Below are 19,679 nucleotides of genomic sequence, written 5' to 3' on the forward strand. Positions count from 1 at the left end.
ATTGCCAAAGGAATGCTAGGACCGCCTCATAGTACAAATTGACCAGTAAATGTGAGCCACTTAAATGCTACACAAATGTAAAATGTTACATCGTTAAACACAAACCTTACATTTTGAATTTCATAGCAAGTTGCATAATCTCATTTCACAATTCGTGACGCAATTTTCACAGCCGTGAATTAGGTAGAGCCTTAGTAACAAATGATGAGTGGCAGAAAAGTCACAAGAAACTCTGCTGAAAAGTAAATACAGTAAAATCAATTAATTTCTGTGATTATGTAGCTTGAAGTATCAAAATATGCTCTGAACCAAACATGCAATACTTAGCTATCTAAACCAGTGTCACAACAGAACTTGGCAGCTGGCTTGCAAAGTGGCTGAGTGATCTTTCAGGCTTAAAGCTGGCTGTATACTTAAAATATTGAAGGAGGTCAGGAAAAGTAGCACTGCAAAACAAGCATGTTTATTATTACCATACCGGTACCGAACTATATGATGAAAATTTTATAAAATTCAATAAAATACAAGATTTGTTATTTATCTTGAACCTTTAACTAAATGCCTATGTCTCTAAGGAACCAGCCGTAAAGATCCTGAAGTTTGCTGATGACACCTTATAGCCACTGGTGATGAGTCTGGCCTGCAGAAAGGAGGTCAAGTAACCAGTCTCCCGGTGCAGCAGCAACCACATGCTGCTCAACACTCAAAAGACTGTAGAGATGGTGGTGGACTTCAGGTGCAAACCCCCTCGCTAACCCCTCTTAACATCAACAGCTCTGTGGTTTCTATTGTGGTGTCACTCAAGTTTCTGGGCACCACCATACCCAGGGACCTAAAGTGGGAGAGGAAAACAGTCTCCATCGCCAAGATAGCTCAGCAAGTAAAGAAATTCAACCTGCCAAGGAATCAACCTGTTGCAATCATTGAGTCCATCCTAACATCATTCATAACAAGCTAGTGTGGTTCCTCCACCTTACAAGAACAGGCCAAACTCCAGAACATAATCAGGACAGCAGAGTGCTACCCCAGAGCTGTAGCACACCTTAACCAAGGTGGACACTTTGCAGTCGGATTTACTTTGCTACAAGTACTTATAGGGATGTCCCGATCCGATCTCAAAGATCGGAATCGGGGCCGATCAAGGCATTTTTTAACTGATCGGTATCGGCTTTACTAATGGCGATCATAACCCGATCCTTCGTTTTACGTCAGCATGTCCGCTGTGTGGAAATACTTTAAATTGGAAAGTGAAACAAGTCCAACAGTGAAGTGTAATGTCGGCAATGTGAGCGTTTCACAAGGCGGTAGGAGCAGAGCTGCGTTTATTACTGTAGAATTTTACTGTTTATATGGTGTGTGAGTCACTCCAGTTTAAAAAAACAATAACTTTTAATCCAAGTATGAAAACTTAGACAGCTTTTACGAGTTTACGTGTTACAAGACTGAACGACATCTCAGTATCAAGCACTCTGATTGGCTTAGTTATGTAACCGAGCGTGGTAGTGATGCACTTGCTTAATAAAGAAATAAATACACGGTATATTCACAAATTGTCGGGAGCATAACACTTTATTAACTTCTTCTGTTACGGTACCGAATAGCGGACAGCTAGAGTCATCGCGTTAGCCAAGCACGCTATTCCATGCACTATGGAAGCCCCAAAGGGTCAAAACACACTCACTTCAAGTAGAAACGTCCATCAAACCATTGTCACAATACAAGCACTTTATGAACTGGCTTTCCTTCATAACAAAAGAGTGACTACTGGTTTTACTTTAATGCTGTTAAGTAACTTACTTGTTTTTTTATATTCAAGTTAAGCTGCTACACCACTTGTGAGTGGAGATTTCTGTTCATTTTTAGTGTATCACTGCATTAAACAGAATTATGTTCTTTGAATGTAAAGTTCAAAGTGAAACTGTAATTATCTCACTTCATTTTGAGTGTTCTAGTGTTACTACTACAATGCTGCACTAAGTTTGTTTACTTTGATTTTGTAAAAATAAAAGAACATTAAGCAATAGCTTGGATGCAGGTAATTTTTTTCCTACAGCACTGCAGAGCTATTCAGTTGTTAAACATATACATTGGATTAATTTTAATACCTGTAATGTACTTGAAGTGTGCACTGTGTGAACAGTATTATCTAGTTCTTATCTAGACAATATCTAGAAAATACAAGTATCGGTTTGAGAATCGGTATCGGATCGGGAACAAAAAAACGTGATCAGGACATCCCTAATTACTTATGCTAATTTTTTTCAAACTGATGACATTGTTCCTTCGCCACCTACCTGCTTAACATTGTATTGCTATGAAGTGGGATCGGGTGCTGTTGTATCTGAGTATTTCTACAAATACATGTACATGGGCACAGCATTAGACCAATACCTGCAGCCCTAATTTTATTCACATTTTACTGTAGTTAATATGAAACGCTAATTTAACATCAGTTTTATAAGCACAGAAGCAATGCTGCAGAATAGTATTTCAGGTCCGACACGGCACATTACATTTCATGTAAACTCTCCTGATAGAACTTAAGCTTAAACACATTAGAGGCCAAATGTGGCTGGAATAAGAACGGTCAATATGCAACATTAAGCTTGTGTGCTGGAGAGGCATAATGGGACGTTCAGGCCTTCAGATCAAGTTGCTCCCTGTGTCACTATAAATAGCGCAGCAGAATCTCACACTTACAGAACTGACTAAAGGGAGAAGCAACACGCCAAAAGCAGCCACACACAGTTCAATTACATTTTACATATTCTTCTGCCATCCTACTAAACAAATTCAGACATTTTATACTAATATCCCATATACTGCGTATAAAGTGTACAGCATTGACGGCTTATTCTAACAATATGCTCCAAATAAAAAACTGTTTCAAAGCTTTAATAATTCTGTCTGGACGTATGTTACATTATAACATGAAACATTTGAAAGTTACACCCACAATTTGATGCATCATGCTAAAGTACCTCATATGCACATACTCTCGTTTGCAGACTTTGATGCCCCAAATACTACCTAGTAAAAAAATAAGCTAAATTACTGCTCGACTAATAATCTTGCAGGTCAAGACATTAAAAGATTGTCTAAGCCACATGTGTCAAACTCAAGCGAGAGCTTAAAATACATATGATTGACTTAAAATACACTGTAAAATCATACAAAAACGGCATCTCCCACAATGCATGCTGATTTTGTGACCCGCAAAGTGACCGCATCCCACCACTGGATGGCAGTGTTTCCACACCAGCGTTTAACTGAGGCGGTTTTCCAGCAAGTGATGTTGAGAAATATTTACAAATAATCCCAAAATGTACAAGAAGAGAAAATTGAAGCAGAAATAAGGAAATTTAATAAATAATGGGAGAGTGAATACAAGTTTGTGCTTCAAGAAGAAAAACCTGTGCGTCTCTTGTGTTATGAGGCCGTGTCTGTGGTAAAGGACTACAATATAAATGTAGATATACATTATAAATATACAGTATAAATTTGGCATTTTGACACCAAATACAGAGTTTAGCCTCCAAAAAAAAACAACAAATTGTCCAAGACTTACGTCACAAACGGCCCTTTGAGAGCCACCATAATGCAGATGTGGCCCTCGGTGAAAATGAGTTTGACACCCTTGGTCTAAACTGTAATCCATCAACAACTGATTTTAATGGAGAGTGCTTGTGGTTGTATTTTGTTTCTCCAAGCTTGGTAAATCACTAAAAGTTACAATCCTTCCAAGTCCTGATTGCTTTGAGATTGGAATGCTCCCGTTTTTATTTCCAGAACTTGAACTATCTATGAAGGTTTCATGATGTCAAAAAGTCGTGGAAACCACTTGACATTACATAAACTCACTGAGCACATTCTAATGGAATAGCTGACTTGAAATTAGGTTCATGTGTAGTTTTATGAGCTATACCTACCATATATACACAATCACTGACCTTCATCCACCATCAATCAATAAAAACTGAGCCCAACGGAACCCTATTTTATGCATTTTACCCACTTTTCTCCCAATTTAGCTTGCCAATCCAATCCCAACGGCATCCAAGAAGGGTTCCGACACACACTACCGACAATGTGTGCGCAGTCCACTAATCCCCTCTTATTCACCCACACTTCAGTTGATTTGCGCATGAGGGCACAGAGGGCTCCTCCACTTTCTGTACAGGCGCCCTGGGCAACCAAGGTCCTTACACAGTGTTGATACCTCAACCCAACCAAACCAGACCCAACTGGTCTGCCAGCAGCCAGTGGTAGCCTTGTGGGTAGGGCATTGGGCTATAAACTGAAAGGTTGAGAGTTTGAATCCCAGCTCTGCCATGCAGCCACTGTTAAACAAGGCCCTTAACCATTTCTGCTTCAGGGGTGCCGTACAATGGCTGACAAGCAGGAATATGCAAAGAAAGAATTTCATTGTACTGTAAATCTGTATATGTATATATGATAAATAAAGGCATTCTTCCTCTCCTGTGAAGCAGTGTTTTTATACACCTGAGTGTCCATGCTAAGAGGAGAATAAAGCACCATCCAAAAATATAAAGCCAACAGTGCCATGGGATCAAAAAGTGTCCTCTTGGAAAATTATTAACACACATTGGCACATGAGTTAAATGGCCAATGAATGTATGCTTTAAGACAGGTGTTACAAATAAGTACACACCTCTACTAAACACACTCTAATAAGTCAGTTCTTGGTGAGTGTATATACTCCGCATTTTACTTTTCATGTAATGTAACAAAGTTTTCATATTTCAACACCTTCCTATTATCTCCCCACACTTCAACATTTACACAGATTTCTTTTCTAAGCCCAAGTTCTAAGAGTTCTTTCCACGTCTAGTTCCTCTTATGTTTCTTACACTGTTATTTTTAAAGCAAGGCCTGCAGTCAACGTGCTCCTTTACAAATACATGCTGTTAACAGAAAAAAATGAAATAAAATAAGACGCTGCTGTCAATTTGGTGCTTTTAGCAGTGTTAGAAGTTTACTACTGTATGTACCATATTTCATGACTGATTGTGCTCGTGATGTGTTCTCCATGTCAGATTATACTGCAAAGATTTTGAAATGCTAGGTACATGATGCAAAGAAATTCTGCTTGCATCATCAATCAGCATGTTTCAGTCTTGTGTTGAAAATAAGGTCATGAAAACCACAGCAAGGTCTCAGTCTATTTGTAAATATGTTATTCCTTTAAAACAGAATGTAAAACAGAATTACAAATAGTAAAATCAGACTATGGCCAGACATATTTAATGTCATATTTGTTTGGATATATTTACCTGAACGATAGTTAGATAAGTATCACAGTTGCAAATTTGAAAAGTGTTATTTAAAGCTGTCCTATTGGTTGCTTTTATACAAGCATCATAGCAGCAGTTACACTTTTAATGTAGTAAGAGATTTTTAATCCAGGCGGCACGATGGCCCAGTGGGTAGCACTGTCGCCTCACAGCAAGAAGGTCCTCGTTTCCTCCGGAAGCTCTGGTTTCCTCCCACAGTCCAAAAACATGCAGTCAGGTTAATTGGAGACACTGAATTGCCCTATAGGTGAATGGGTGTGTGTGTGTGCGATGGACTGGCGGCCCGTCCAGGCTGTCACGGTCCGCCTTGCGCCCATTGAAAAGCTGGGATAAGTTCCAGCACAAACCCCACCGCAACCCTAATGGGATAAGAGGTTAAGAAAGTGAGTGAGTGATATTTTAATCCAGAATTTACTATAGTCAGGTGTCGTGGGCGTAATGGCACTAAACTGGCTGACAGAATTAATAATAGCTGACGTTATTGTGAGCTCTAATGCCACAACTCTTGATTTACAAGCAAATAAATTCTTTACAGTTATACTGTCTTATGAGCTCATTGACTGTGACAGCAAAAGTGGGCTAAATATCATAGTATTAAGCCAGCTGCATTTGTAATGGCAAGTTAGTCAGTTTAACAGTTCATACACTTCTAACTATTTCCATACTTTTTGATAACTTGTTCAGCAACCAATATCAAGCTATGAGCTTTAACATGTTTAAACTGTTAGCTATGGAACTTTAAAACATCTGCATAAGATCTACAAAGAGTAAAAATAAATAAGCAAAGACATCAGAACACAATCAGCATCCAAGCCTTTAATTTATGCAAAATTTAACTGATAATATCGTCCAATACTTTATCATGTTATCAATGTAAGGATATTTTGGAACTAGATTTTGCCATGTTAATATTACATGACTTTTCAGAACCTGTGTTCAAGGTCAAGATTTCATGCAATGTCTTTTTTTTTTTTTATTTTGCCCACTCCTTGTACAGTGGTACCTTGAAACTCAACGTCAATTGGTTCTGAGACTGGTGTTGAGTTTAAAAGACCTTGAGTTTCAAGTTTTTTTTTTTTTTTTCTCATAAGGATGTATAGGAAACCTGTTAGTGTGTTCCATGGTCCCGTGGACTTGCATATATTTTAGGCTAATGTAAAATAATGGGGTTGTTTTTGACACATATACACTGAAAATAACACAAATATAATATAAAAACACTGAAATAAAAAGCTGATTCTTACAATTTCTCAGAACCCCGAGCTGTAACACAAGTTTAAAAGTGAAACAGTGAGGAAAATCCAGATAAACAGATACATGTGGAGCTTTCAGTGAATCGACGGTTATTTCACACAAATGTAGATTCGTCTCATATGCACACTTTGATGACGTTTTACCGCACCGCTCAAGCCGAGCGCTGAACAAAGCGACTGTTCATTGTTAATTTGAAATTACATAAATAAATTTGTAAAAAGAAACAAACTAAACACGTTGAGTTTAAGGGAAACGTTGAGTTTAAGGGTACAAATTTCTCGACATAGGGCATTAAGTTTCAAAGATTTTGAATTTAGGGGACGTTGAGTTACAAGGTACCACTGTATTTTAGGTTAGATCTGGTTGCATTGTTGTTAGGGGGAAACAGTCATGTTTAACTATTTTAATAAACAATTGATGTGTAATGCCAGACTTTAAATGCTTTATTGCATTTTTAGCAAAAAAATTTAAATAAGGAAAAAAAGGAAGAAAATTAAACTGTCTTTGTATTACGCAAAAAAGAACTTGCAGGTATTAATGTGGCATAATCTAAAAGGTGTTCATGTCTAGTTCTTTATCAGATTTATACCTACACAGTAACATTTCGGATCCAGTTTCTATATCAATTCTTCCTAATTATTTATTTATTAGGATTTGAACGTCATGTTTTACACACTCTGGTTACATTCATGACAGAAACAGTAGTCACTCGTTACACAAGATTCATCAGTTCCCAAGTTTAATGTCAAACACAGTCATGGACAATTTTGTATCTCCAATTCACCTCACCTGCATGTCTTGAGGGAAGTTGTAGCCTAGTGGTTAAGGTACTAGACGACTAGTAATCAGAAGGTTGCTGATTCAAGCCACTGTTGGGCCCTTGAGCAAGGCCCTTAACCACCAATTGCTTAGACAATACACTGTCACAGAACTGTAAATCGCTTTGGATAAAAGTGTCTGCTAAAAATGCCAAAAATGTAAATGCTACAATGTCTTTGGACTGTGGGAGGAAACCGAAGCTCCCGGAGGAAACCCACGCAGACACGGGGAGAACATGCACACAGAAAAGGATGGGGACCGAACCCAGGACCTTCTTGCTGTGAGGCGACAGTGCTACCCACCGAGCCGCCCTTCGTAATTATTAAAAGAACATAAAAAACTCAAAATTCTGGGATTATTCAAGCAGTTTTGCTATTTTTAAATCCCAAACCCAATAGTCGTCCAGCATGCAACCATTTATTCTCTTCAAATCAACAAGTCTTGGCATGAATATCCAATCTGTCATAGATCAGTTACAGTAACCCACAGTACGGCTGACCCCCTAACCTAAATCTTACCCTAACTTTCATAAACTACGCATGCTCGTAAAGTTTATATAGATATTACACAGTTTTAAGCATACAGTAACAGTCCTTGACTATGCCTGCTTATAACACGTTTATGCTGTCACACACGGCTCGTCAGCCAGCGTTAGCACCTACCGACTCGCCTGCGCCACCGACAGCACACCGAGACAAAACCTCCAAGCGCATGTGTGTGTATTACATTTAATAAACTAATATGCAATGTGCAAAGAAGCAGAATTCTCAAAGGGCCAGTTCATAGTCTGTAATTCTTCCTACAGCCATTTTTTGTTGTGTGCAAATTGACATGACAATGGAAACGGCCTGCCGCCTGCCTTGTAGTGCTAATGGGCTTGTTTGTCGTCAGCTTATTAGCTTCAAGTACATGAATAGCTTTGCTAGCCAGTTAGCTGCCGTAGCTAGCAAACACCAGCGGGCTACCTGCTCTTCCGTTCAGCTAACGTTTTACATTATGTACAGGCGATGTATTCAGCGTAATGTGTAGCGTTTTACAGCCATATGTCTGACAGAACGGTGTATACGGTGTCGAGTTTGCAAACGGTCGAAGGCGAGCTTCATGTTTAAAGTGGAACTGATAGGTTTCCTACCCCATTCGGCCGTGTCCGAGGGGAAGCCGTTGTGAGGAGTGACAACCGAGCCGACATCACCCCGAGTGGCTCTGACTTCAAGCTCCTACAGGCGTCCAGTGCGGTGCAGATCCCACAGCGGCTCTACCTGCTGATCCGGATAAGCGCTACAAAAACGCGGTGGCTCGAATGAAAGCGGAAGAGTCCCGGAGAAGACAGCACAGCATTATTCCGACAGAGAAGGGCAGGACACTGTGTTCATATCGCACATTATAGTGTAGGTACCACACAACACTCACTCACTCACTTAAGCCACACAAGTAGCAGCTGATGGAAACCGATCACACACACACACACACACCCCCACTTGAGTGCCGTTTGCTCAAGTTACCCACTGTCAGCCGAACCAGCTATCACGATTACCGAGTGCAAAAACAGGTTTGTATAACAAGCAAAAATGTATATCATTAAGTATAATTCAGGGTCACGGTGGGTCCAGTTCCAAAAAACCTCGGACATTTACACACACTCGTATCTAGGGGGACTCGAGTAGCTCCAGTTAACCTGACTGAAACCAGAGCACCCGCAGGAAACCCACACAAACACGACAAGAACATGCAAACTTACATCCATACAGGATGACACCTGGACCGCTACACCTGGGAATCGAACCCAGGACCTTCTAACTTTGAGCCAACAGTCCTACCAACAAATGTATATGCCGTTTACCTACTACTACTACTAATAACAACAACAATAATGATTATTATTTTGTTATAATTCTTGTTATTATATTTTGCCTACTTATTACTCCACACCGGAGGACAGCTGGACCTCTCCACCTGGGAATTGAACCCAGAACCTTCTTGCTGTGAGGTGACAGTGCTACCACTGAGCCACCATGTTCTATTAAATAAAATGTGTATGCTGTTTACTTACTACTAATAACAACAACAATTATTATTTTGTTATAAATCTTGTTATTATATTTTGCCTACTTATTACTCCACACCGGAGGACACCTGGACCTCTCCACCTGAGAATTGAACCCAGAACCTTCTTGCTGTGAGGCGGCAATGCTACCACTGAGCCACCATGTCCTATTAAGTAAAATGTGTATGCTGTTTATCTACTACTAATAACAACAACAATAATTATTATTATGTTGTTATAAATCTTGTTATTATATTTTGCCTACTTATTACTCCACACCAGAGGACACCTGGACCACTCCACCTGGGAATTGAACCCAGAACCTTCTTGCTGTGAGGCGACAGTGCTACCACTGAGCCACCATGTCCTATTAAGTAAAATGTGTATGCTGTTTACTTACTACTAATAACAACAACAATAATTATTATTTTGTTATAAATCTTGTTATTATATTTTGCCTACTTATTACTCCACACCGGAGGACACCTGGATCACTCCACCTGGGAATTGAACCCAGAACCTTCTTGCTGTGAGACGACAGTGCTACCACTGAACCACCATGTCCTATTAAGTAAAACATGTATGCTGTTTACCTACTACTAATAACAACAACAATTATTATTATTTTGTTATAATTCTTGTTATTATATTTTGCCCACTTATTACTCCACACCGGAGAACACCTGGACCACGCCACCTGGGAATCGAACCCAGAACCTTCTAACTTTGAGCCAACAGTCCTACCCACTGAACTACCATCTCTAATTAAATAAAATGTGTATGCTGTTTACCTACTACTAATAACAACAACAATAATTTTTATTTTCTTATAATTCTTGTTATTATATTTTGCCTACTTATTACTCCACACCAGAGGACACCTGGGAATCGAACCAGGACCTTCTAACTTTGAGCCAACAGTCCTAACCACTGAGCCACCATCTCTAATTAAATAAAATGTATATGCTGTTTACTTACTACTAATACTACTAATAACTACAATAATTATTATTATTTTGTTATGATTCTTGTTATTATATTTTGCCTATTTATTGACTGCATGTCTTTGTATTGTGAGGGGAAACCCACACAGCTGTGGGGAGAACATGCAAACTCCACACTGGAGGACACCTAGACCACTGCACCTGGGAATTGAACCCTGGACCTTCTTGCTGTGAGGCGGCAGTGTTACCCACTGAGCCACTATGTCTAATTAAATAAAATGTATATGCTGTTTACCTACTACTACTACTACCAACAATAATAATTATTATTATTTTTTATAATTCTTGTGGTTATATTTTGCCTAAAACCCCAGCCTCAACTAACCCACAGCCAATTATTCCTCAACCCTAATTATTCCAACAGCTAAATAACCCCTCAGCCCCAACTACCCTACAATCAATTACCCATCAACCCTAATTACCCCAACAGCTAAATAAACCCTCAGCCCCAACTACCCTACAATCAATTACCCATCAACCCTAATTACCCCAACAGCTAAATAACCCCTCAGCTTCAACTACTCTACAGCCAATTAGACATCAATTAGACCCTATGAGCTAAATACACTATGAGCCACCTAGCTACACCTTAGCAACCACATAACTACACCTCAGCAACCACCCCCTATATCACAGATGGTAACAGTACATTTTAATCAAACCCTTCTCAATAGCTATGGGACACCAACACTGTTGCAACACTAGGGCACCAATAATAAATCATTATAAATTTGTCATTTTTTAAATACATAATCTTGATCCAAATAAAATACTATGCCTACTGATTTGTGTCTACAGACAGATTTTATTTTAAATACCTACACATGAGGCAGTGCAAATGTGTATAAATACAGTGTATGACATATAGTTTGTGATCAAGGCGCAGTGGGTGTTCTCTTATTTCACAGGTAAGCACCCCCTCTGGTGGTGCAGCGCACTGGAAACTCTACATGTGTCTATCAGAATTTCTCAAATCTGCACTGTAACACTGCAAGGCAGTTATTTGCCTTCACACTATGGAAACATGTATTGTGGTCAAACAAAAAAAAACCATATTTGTCTTTTAAAAGAAATACATGGTGTGTGCTCCATCCAGACTAATATCAGCAACAAGTCCAAAGGGTCTGTCGTGGTATGAGGTTGTGGCAGTGTCCTCGGCAAAGGTAATTTACACTTCTGTGATTGCAGCATTAATGCATAAAAGTACATTAAGATCCTAGAGCAACATTAGCTGCCTTCAAGACGTCATCTTTTCCAGGGACGTCCATGCATTTTTCAACAAGGCAATTCAAAACCACATGCTGCACACATTACAAAGACATTCCTGTGAAGGAAGAGAGTACAGGTACTGGACTGGCCTGTCTGCAGTCCTGACCTGTCCCTGGTATAGAATGTGTGGAGATTTTTAATTTTAAAATTAAAAATGCGACAACCCAGCTTTTTGCACACCTTAAGACATGTTTGCAGGAAAAATGGGAAAAATAACACCTGAAGCACTTTATCGCTTGGTATGCTCGGTGCCAAAATATATATATATATTGTATATGGAAAACCATTGTCACTGAAATTCTTACACAAATAGAAAGACATATGTAAATTCTATGCAGAAATGCCATTCAGTTTTCTGGGCCTGAGCTCATATCAGATAGAATGAAAGAAAGTGAAAACGTGTGGTGTGTGCTCACGAGTCCCTGTTTCAGCTTGTTTTGAAGAAAACAGATGTCGAGTTCTCTATTCCACTGATGAAAAGGACCATCCAGACTGTTATCAGCATAAGGTGCAAAAGCCAACATCTGCCATGGTATGAGGGTGCATCAGTGCCATCATTATTTGCCCATGGGTAACAGCCATATGTGTGATGTCTGATTTACGCGGATGTGTATATTAGGATTTTGAAGAGACATATGCTGCCGTCTTTTCCCATCACCTTGATGACACCATGCTAGGCCTCATTATGTAGGAGCTACGACAGTGTGCTTGACTGACTGCAGGTTTGATATGTTTCCTATTAAAAATGTTTGGCACATCATGAAGAGAAGAGCCAGACGATGGTGACCACAGACTGTTGAACAGCTGAAGTCTTGTAACAAGCAAGAATTGCAGTCTACATCTGCAACAATTAGTATTCCTATTTTCCAAGCAGTTGGAAAGCATAATTTATAATAAAGGTGAAAACGTGCCATCTGCCAACTTTTTGAAGGTTTTGCAGTCATAAAATTCTAATTTTTTTAATATAAAAAATGATGACGTTGGTCAGTTAAAACATTGAAATTATTTTCTTTGCAAATTACACATTGTTGTTTTTATATTACAAGAAATTTCCTGGTTCCAATGAGGTTTGTAGTTAACATAATATACAAAATATTGCAAATGACTGTATAGAACATACATCATGCTGTAAAATAGGATTATTTATTTGGATTTTAACGTCATGTTTTACACACTGTGGTTTCATTCATGACAGAACAGGTAGTTACTCGTTACACAAGATTCATCAGTTCAAGTCTTTTAATGTCAAACACAGTCATGGACAATTTGTATCTCCAATTCACCTCACTTGCATGTCTTTGGACTGTGAGAGGAAACCGGAGCTCCCGGAGGAAACCCACCCAGACACGGTGAGAACATGCAAACTCCACACAGAAAGGACCCAGATCTGCTACCCACTGAGCCACTGTGCCATCCAAAATAGGATTAAAAGTACAATAAACAGTAGTTGTGAAAAATTACATACAAAAATCGGTAATTTACTACAAACCTTTTTATGGTAATTACCATTTTCTAAATTAGTTTATTGGTGATAAGCGAACATATTTGCCATTATTTATTCTGTTCTACTGTTAACATTGTGTAAAAAACAGTGCAAGTAAATATGTAAACATAGTGTGCGTTACTATGTGAATATTATACCACAAATATTTCCTGCTGAAACATTACTTGCAGCCTCTAATACACTCCACTTCATTATTTGTGTTTGTAATAATTTTTTAAGTTTTCAGATGCAATACCTACGTATTTAAGTTGATACTAATAATTTAAAACATACTTTTACAATAAATACTTACACAATACATACTTACACAATACATACTTACATACAAAAACATACTTACACAATACATACTTACATACAAAAACCTGATCAGGTGCTAAGAAAGTTACATCACTGAGTCTTACAGCAGAGGCTATTTGTTGATCATGGATACCTGCCAAAACACCGAAGGGCAAAAAACCAGACTTGACTAAAAGATCTGGCTTAAAGTTGTGTAGTGTACAGTAGTGTACAAACTCTGTGCAAAGCTAAGTTTGTGTGAAATAAATTGTTGTTAGATATCTACATTAGCCATGACTGTAACAATCATGTTTTCCTTTTCAGCAAACACGCCAGTGAGTTTATTGGCTGCTTTTGAGGTGTGAGTAAATTAATGTGTGGGATTTCCACTAAATTAATTAGATTCCAGTCCTTGAGCTTAGACTATGAACCAATTGTTATGCTTATCTGTATGAAGTGAATAGTAAATATGAATGATATTTCTCATTGTGGTGACTCGGTGGGTAGCACTGTTGCCTTACAGCAAGAAGGTCCTGGGTTCGATCCCCAGGTGGGGCGATCCGGGTCCTTTCTGGGTGGAGTTTGCATGTTCTCCCCGTGTCTGCGTGGGTTTCCTCCGGGAGCTCCAGTTTTCTCCCACATTCCAAAGACATGCAAGTGAGGTGAATTGGAGATATAAAATTGTTCATGACTGTGTTTGACATTAAACTTGTGAACTGATGAGATATATGCTAAAAAGGGAAAAGGAAAGAGATACTTAACACGTAGAAAGTATTTTCATTAAAGTGTGTTTTTACATGGTTTATACATACTTTTTACATATTGCGTTTGTATAAACAAACAAATCTACTTACTGCTGTCATTGTCATGAGAAAACAATTTATATTCACCTCCAGCTAATCACTTTACGTGTGCAGTGACATTTTGAAATGCTGGCAGCAACTCCTCCTCCTGTTTAAAGAGGTTGTTCTCATTCACTTTTCTATCTATTGCTTTATTTTTATTTTTGTTCACTACCTTCTGCTGTGATATGCCAGCACTGCCACTATCAATTATGTGAGGAAATGAGAACTGGACAGAGGAGCCTAATAGGTCATGAAAAGAAACAAAGCGAGACAGTGGAGGAAGGTGCTGAGATAAATACAGACGTAAAAGAAAAAGCAATACATTACGGAATGAAAATATACCAATATGTGGTGAAAGAGAGATAGACAGAGAAAGAGATGTGTTGTCATGGAAACTGGCAAAGATCTAAAGACTAAAAACAAGAATGAAAATTGGTTTACCTTCAGAGAGAGGGTGGCTGGGCTGAATAAGATGAGAGGGTGAGAAGAAATGATTTAAAGAATTATAGAACTGTGGGATTGTCTCACAGAAATCTAGGAAAAACCCAGCTAATGAAAGCCAAAGATTTTATAAATAAGCCAAAACAGCACTAAAGAATCCAGTATGCTGCAAAACTGCAAACACTTAGGAGAGCAAAACACAGAAAGCTACAAACAATAACAGAAAAAAAACATCAAGTAAATAGAAAAATCCATGATTTGATAACTAAAATCTATTTATAAGGTTGTTGTACATTTGTTTGTTTTACTGGTTTGTGGCCACCCAGAAACAATAAGCACAGGGCGGCCCTGGACAAAGCTTAGCATTAGACATTTACATGGGCAAGGGATTACTCTGGCAAACCTTTGTCAAGCACTTCAATACAGAGTTACATGCACAAATGCCATGTAAAACTTTACACAGTTGAAACGTGTATTGTGGTCAGATGAATCAGCATTCCGGGTCTTTTTTGGAAAAAAAGGACGTTGTGTGCTCCAGACCAAAGACGAAAAGGACCATCCAGACTGTTATCAGCAACAAGTCCAAAAGCCAGGGTCTGTCATGGTATGAGGCTGTGTCAGTGCCCTGGGCAAAGGTCATTTACACTTCTGTGTTGGCAGCATTAATGCAGAAAAGTACATTGAGATCCTAGAGTAACATATGCTGCCTTCAAGACTTCATCTTTTCCAGGGACGTACATATATTTTTCAACAAGACAATGCAAAACCACATGCTGCACACATTACAAAGGCATGGTTGTGGAAGAAGAGGGTACGGGTACTGGACTGGCCTGCCTACAGTCCTGACCTGTCCCCAACACAGAATGTGTGGAGAATTTTGAAACAAAAAATGCGACAACGACCCCGTACTGTTGCACATCTTAAGACGTGTTTGCAGGAAGAATGGGACAACACTAAATCACTTGGTGTCCTTGGTGTGGTGAAAAGGAATGACAATATTAAGAAGTGGTAAATGCTTTACTGTCCAAACTTTTTTTGGAATGTGTTGCAGACCTGAAATGCAGGAATGGATGTTTATTAATTAATGAAATGAAGTTGAGCAGACAAAGCATGAAATATCTCAGGTTCATCCTGTCTGCAGTGAAATAAAAGTCAAAGTAAATGTAAGAAGCTCTGTGCTGCCCCAACATTTTCTGATTTGGGGTTGTATAATATATCATATACAGGTCCTTCTCAAAAAATTAGCATATTGTGATAAAGTTCATTATTTTCCATAATGTAATGATAAAAATTAAACTTTCATATATTTTAGATTCATTGCACACCAACTGAAATATTTCAGGTCTTTTATTGTTTTAATACTGATGATTTTGGCATACAGCTCATGAAAACCCAAAATTCCTATCTCAAAAAATTAGCATATTTCATCCGACCAATAAAAGAAAAGTGTTTTTAATACAAAAAAAGTCAACCTTCAAATAATTATGTTCAGTTATGCACTCAATACTTGGTCGGGAATCCTTTTGCAGAAATGACTGCTTCAATGCGGCGTGGCATGGAGGCAATCAGCCTGTGGCACTGCTGAGGTGTTATGGAGGCCCAGGATGCTTCGATAGCGGCCTTAAGCTCATCCAGAGTGTTGGGTCTTGTGTCTCTCAACTTTCTCTTCACAATATCCCACATATTCTCTATGGGGTTCAGGTCAGGAGAGTTGGCAGGCCAATTGAGCACAGTAATACCATGGTCAGTAAACCATTCACCAGTGGTTTTGGCACTGTGAGCAGGTGCCAGGTCGTGCTGAAAAATGAAATCTTCATCTCCATAAAGCTTTTCAGCAGATGGAAGCATGAAGTGCTCCAAAATCTCCTGATAGCTAGCTGCATTGACCCTGCCCTTGATAAAACACAGTGGACCAACACCAGCAGCTGACATGGCACCCCAGACCATCACTGACTGTGGGTACTTGACACTGGACTTCAGGCATTTTGGCATTTCCTTCTCCCCAGTCTTCCTCCAGACTCTGGCACCTTGATTTCCGAATGACATGCAAAATTTGCTTTCATCCGAAAACAGTACTTTGGACCACTGAGCAACAGTCCAGTGCTGCTGTTTCTGGTTCAAAAGTGGCTTGACCTGGGGAATGCGGCACCTGTAGCCCATTTCCTGCACACGCCTGTGCACGGTGGCTCTGGATGTTTCTACTCCAGACTCAGTCCACTGCTTCCGCAGGTCCCCCAAGGTCTGGAATCGGCCCTTCTCCACAATCTTCCTCAGGGTCCGGTCACCTCCTCTCGTTGTGCAGCGTTTTCTGCCACACTTTTTCCTTCCCACAGACTTCCCACTGAGGTGCCTTGATACAGCACTCTGGGAACAGCCTATTCGTTCAGAAATTTCTTTCTGTGTCTTACCCTCTTGCTTGAGGGTGTCAATGATGGCCTTCTGGACAGCAGTCAGGTCGGCAGTCTTACCCATGATTGCAGTTTTGAGTAATGAACCAGGCTGGGAGATTTTAAAAGCCTCAGGAATCTTTTGCAGGTGTTTAGAGTTAATTCGTTGATTCAGATGATTAGGTTAATAGCTCGTTTAGAGAACCTTTTCATGATATGCTAATTTTTTGAGATAGGAATTTTGGGTTTTCATGAGCTGTATGCCAAAATCATCAGTATTAAAACAATAAAAGACCTGAAATATTTCAGTTGGTGTGCAATGAATCTAAAATATATGAAAGTTTAATTTTTATCATTACATTATGGAAAATAATGAACTTTATCACAATATGCTAATTTTTTGAGAAGGACCTGTAGTATAATATATTATGTAATATTATGATTATATTTAATAATAATTTTAGGGTTAGTCAGAAACATTTAATAGGAACACAATTAACACTAAAAGGACTGAATTTGACTTACTCTTTTCTGTTTTTACCTGTACCTTTCCCCCTCTGATCCTCCTTGTTTTTTTTTTAACAATTTCGTCTTTCCATTCCCTTATGATTTCTGACTAAAATGTCAGAAAAAGAGATTTTGAACTTTTGGACAGGCCTTCCCATCTGATTTCTATTGTCACTCCAACCTCACCATACATACAATTTTGACTGTTTGCTATTTACTGTTGTCTTCCTCTGTCATGACTTGTCAGGACCAGTCCAAACTCTTTGTTTTAATGCCTTGCTTTGCAGCTTCCTTTTGATTTGGCACTTTGGCTTTTTTTCTTCCTTTTTCACGTTTGCTGTGTTATACAATTGCCTTGTAATTCTAAGTACATAATGTATTGAGGCATTGTGACCACTGGATGACACTAGAGAGCTTTTAAAACAGTGAATTCTTCAAGTAAACTCTAGAAAAATTAAAGTAACAAGGCAATTGACTGCTATTAATCTTGACGTGAACAATTTATTGAATGACTTATCTCAGTTTTGCAGCACTACATTTTTCAAATACAACTCTTTTTTTTTTTTTATATACAAATCCTATGCTGCCAATAAAACATGTTAATAAAGTTGACTTCCCACTATTATTAGAAACTATGCCGGCGTATTAGGGCCACTGTAAAAATATTTGTAAGTTTTAATTTTGAGAATAGAGTCGTATAAGTTTCGATTTCGAGATTAAAGTCGAAATATTATGAGAATAAAGTCAAAATATTATGAGAATAAAGTCGAAAGATTATGGCCAGAGAGTGTGCAGCCGTCGTAGCCTTGTCAGTTCAGAGAAGCACGGGTCTCAGTACCTGGATCGGCACGCAAGCACTGAGGGCAGCTTATAATGGGTGTGTTCGAAAACCTAGGGAGCTGCCTTGCTGTCTTATTGCCTACATAGGCAGCTGCCTCAGTAGAGAGGATTCTAATAAGTCAATGACTTATAAGGCAGGTTATTCGAACGCGCTACTTAGACAGCGATTCCATCGGGTTTCGCATTTAGCATCTTGCCATTCAAACCAATGGGATGGGGTGGCACAGCGCGCTAGCATGTCAACTAACATCTCCCTTCATGTACCGAAAATGGTTAAATTCGCCGACAAGCCCGAACTTGCAAATAAAAACACTTGTGCAAGCATAAAAAATCAATAATAATTTATTTACGTTTGAAACTAACTCCATTCATTTCTCCGCAGTCAGCCATGTTTTTTAATTTTTTTGTGAGAGAAGAGGTGCCGCACTGAATGCTGGGATTGCCTTGATCACTACTCACTTGTTCCTGAGTCAAAATAACATTGAAATTTTAAGATGCCTAACTAGACAGCTTATTAAGGCATCTAGGATTTCGAACAGCCTCATTCTCAGGAGCGCACATAGGATGACGTAAAATGCTGTCTATGTAGAGAGCTCCATAGATTTTCGAACACACTCATTGAGTGTTACTGTGGTTATCCAATAACCCGCGATTATTTTTGGGTGGTTGTTTGTATTGTACACTTCCATCCACATGACATGAAGACTAAACATGTCAATGCAATCATTTTTAGCGATGCCATATGGCTTTAGTCTATCGTACGAGTCCATAAGTTGAAGTACTGCTGACGACACAGACGCAAGCGCACCGTTGGTGCACATTCTTCTAAATCAACCCAGTTTATTGCAAAACCATTTCATTGTCCTTATACTAATAACAAACTGGTACTGATGTGCAGGAGATTGGGGATTTCTTTATTTCTGAAACCGATATGAAAGAATAACAAATCATGAACATCCCTCATTTTAACACAAGGAGGTTGCTATGGCCATAATATTTCGACTTTAATCTCGTAATTATTTTGACTTTAATCTCATAATTATTTCGACTTTAATTTTGTAATATTTCGACTTTATTCTCATAATATTTTGACTTTAATCTCATAATTATTTCGACTTTAATTTCATAATATTTCGACTTTATTCTCATAATATTTTGACTTTAATCTCAT

At 38.8% G+C, this 19,679-nt stretch overlaps 1 protein-coding gene across 2 annotated transcripts in view; it reads right to left on the reverse strand.

Moving 5' to 3' along the window:
* Positions 1-8,885, reverse strand: part of bcl9l (bcl9 like) — a 64,911-nt gene extending 56,026 nt beyond the window's left edge. For both annotated transcript variants that reach the window (XM_063005274.1, XM_063005273.1), the window contains exon 1: positions 8,521-8,885. The gene's annotated coding sequence lies outside the window, so the exon portion shown is untranslated. The remainder of the gene's footprint in view (positions 1-8,520) is intronic.
* Positions 8,886-19,679: the final 10,794 nt, after the last annotated feature.

This window comes from Trichomycterus rosablanca, chromosome 11 (genome assembly GCF_030014385.1).
Source record: "Trichomycterus rosablanca isolate fTriRos1 chromosome 11, fTriRos1.hap1, whole genome shotgun sequence".
Taxonomy (NCBI): domain Eukaryota; kingdom Metazoa; phylum Chordata; class Actinopteri; order Siluriformes; family Trichomycteridae; genus Trichomycterus; species Trichomycterus rosablanca.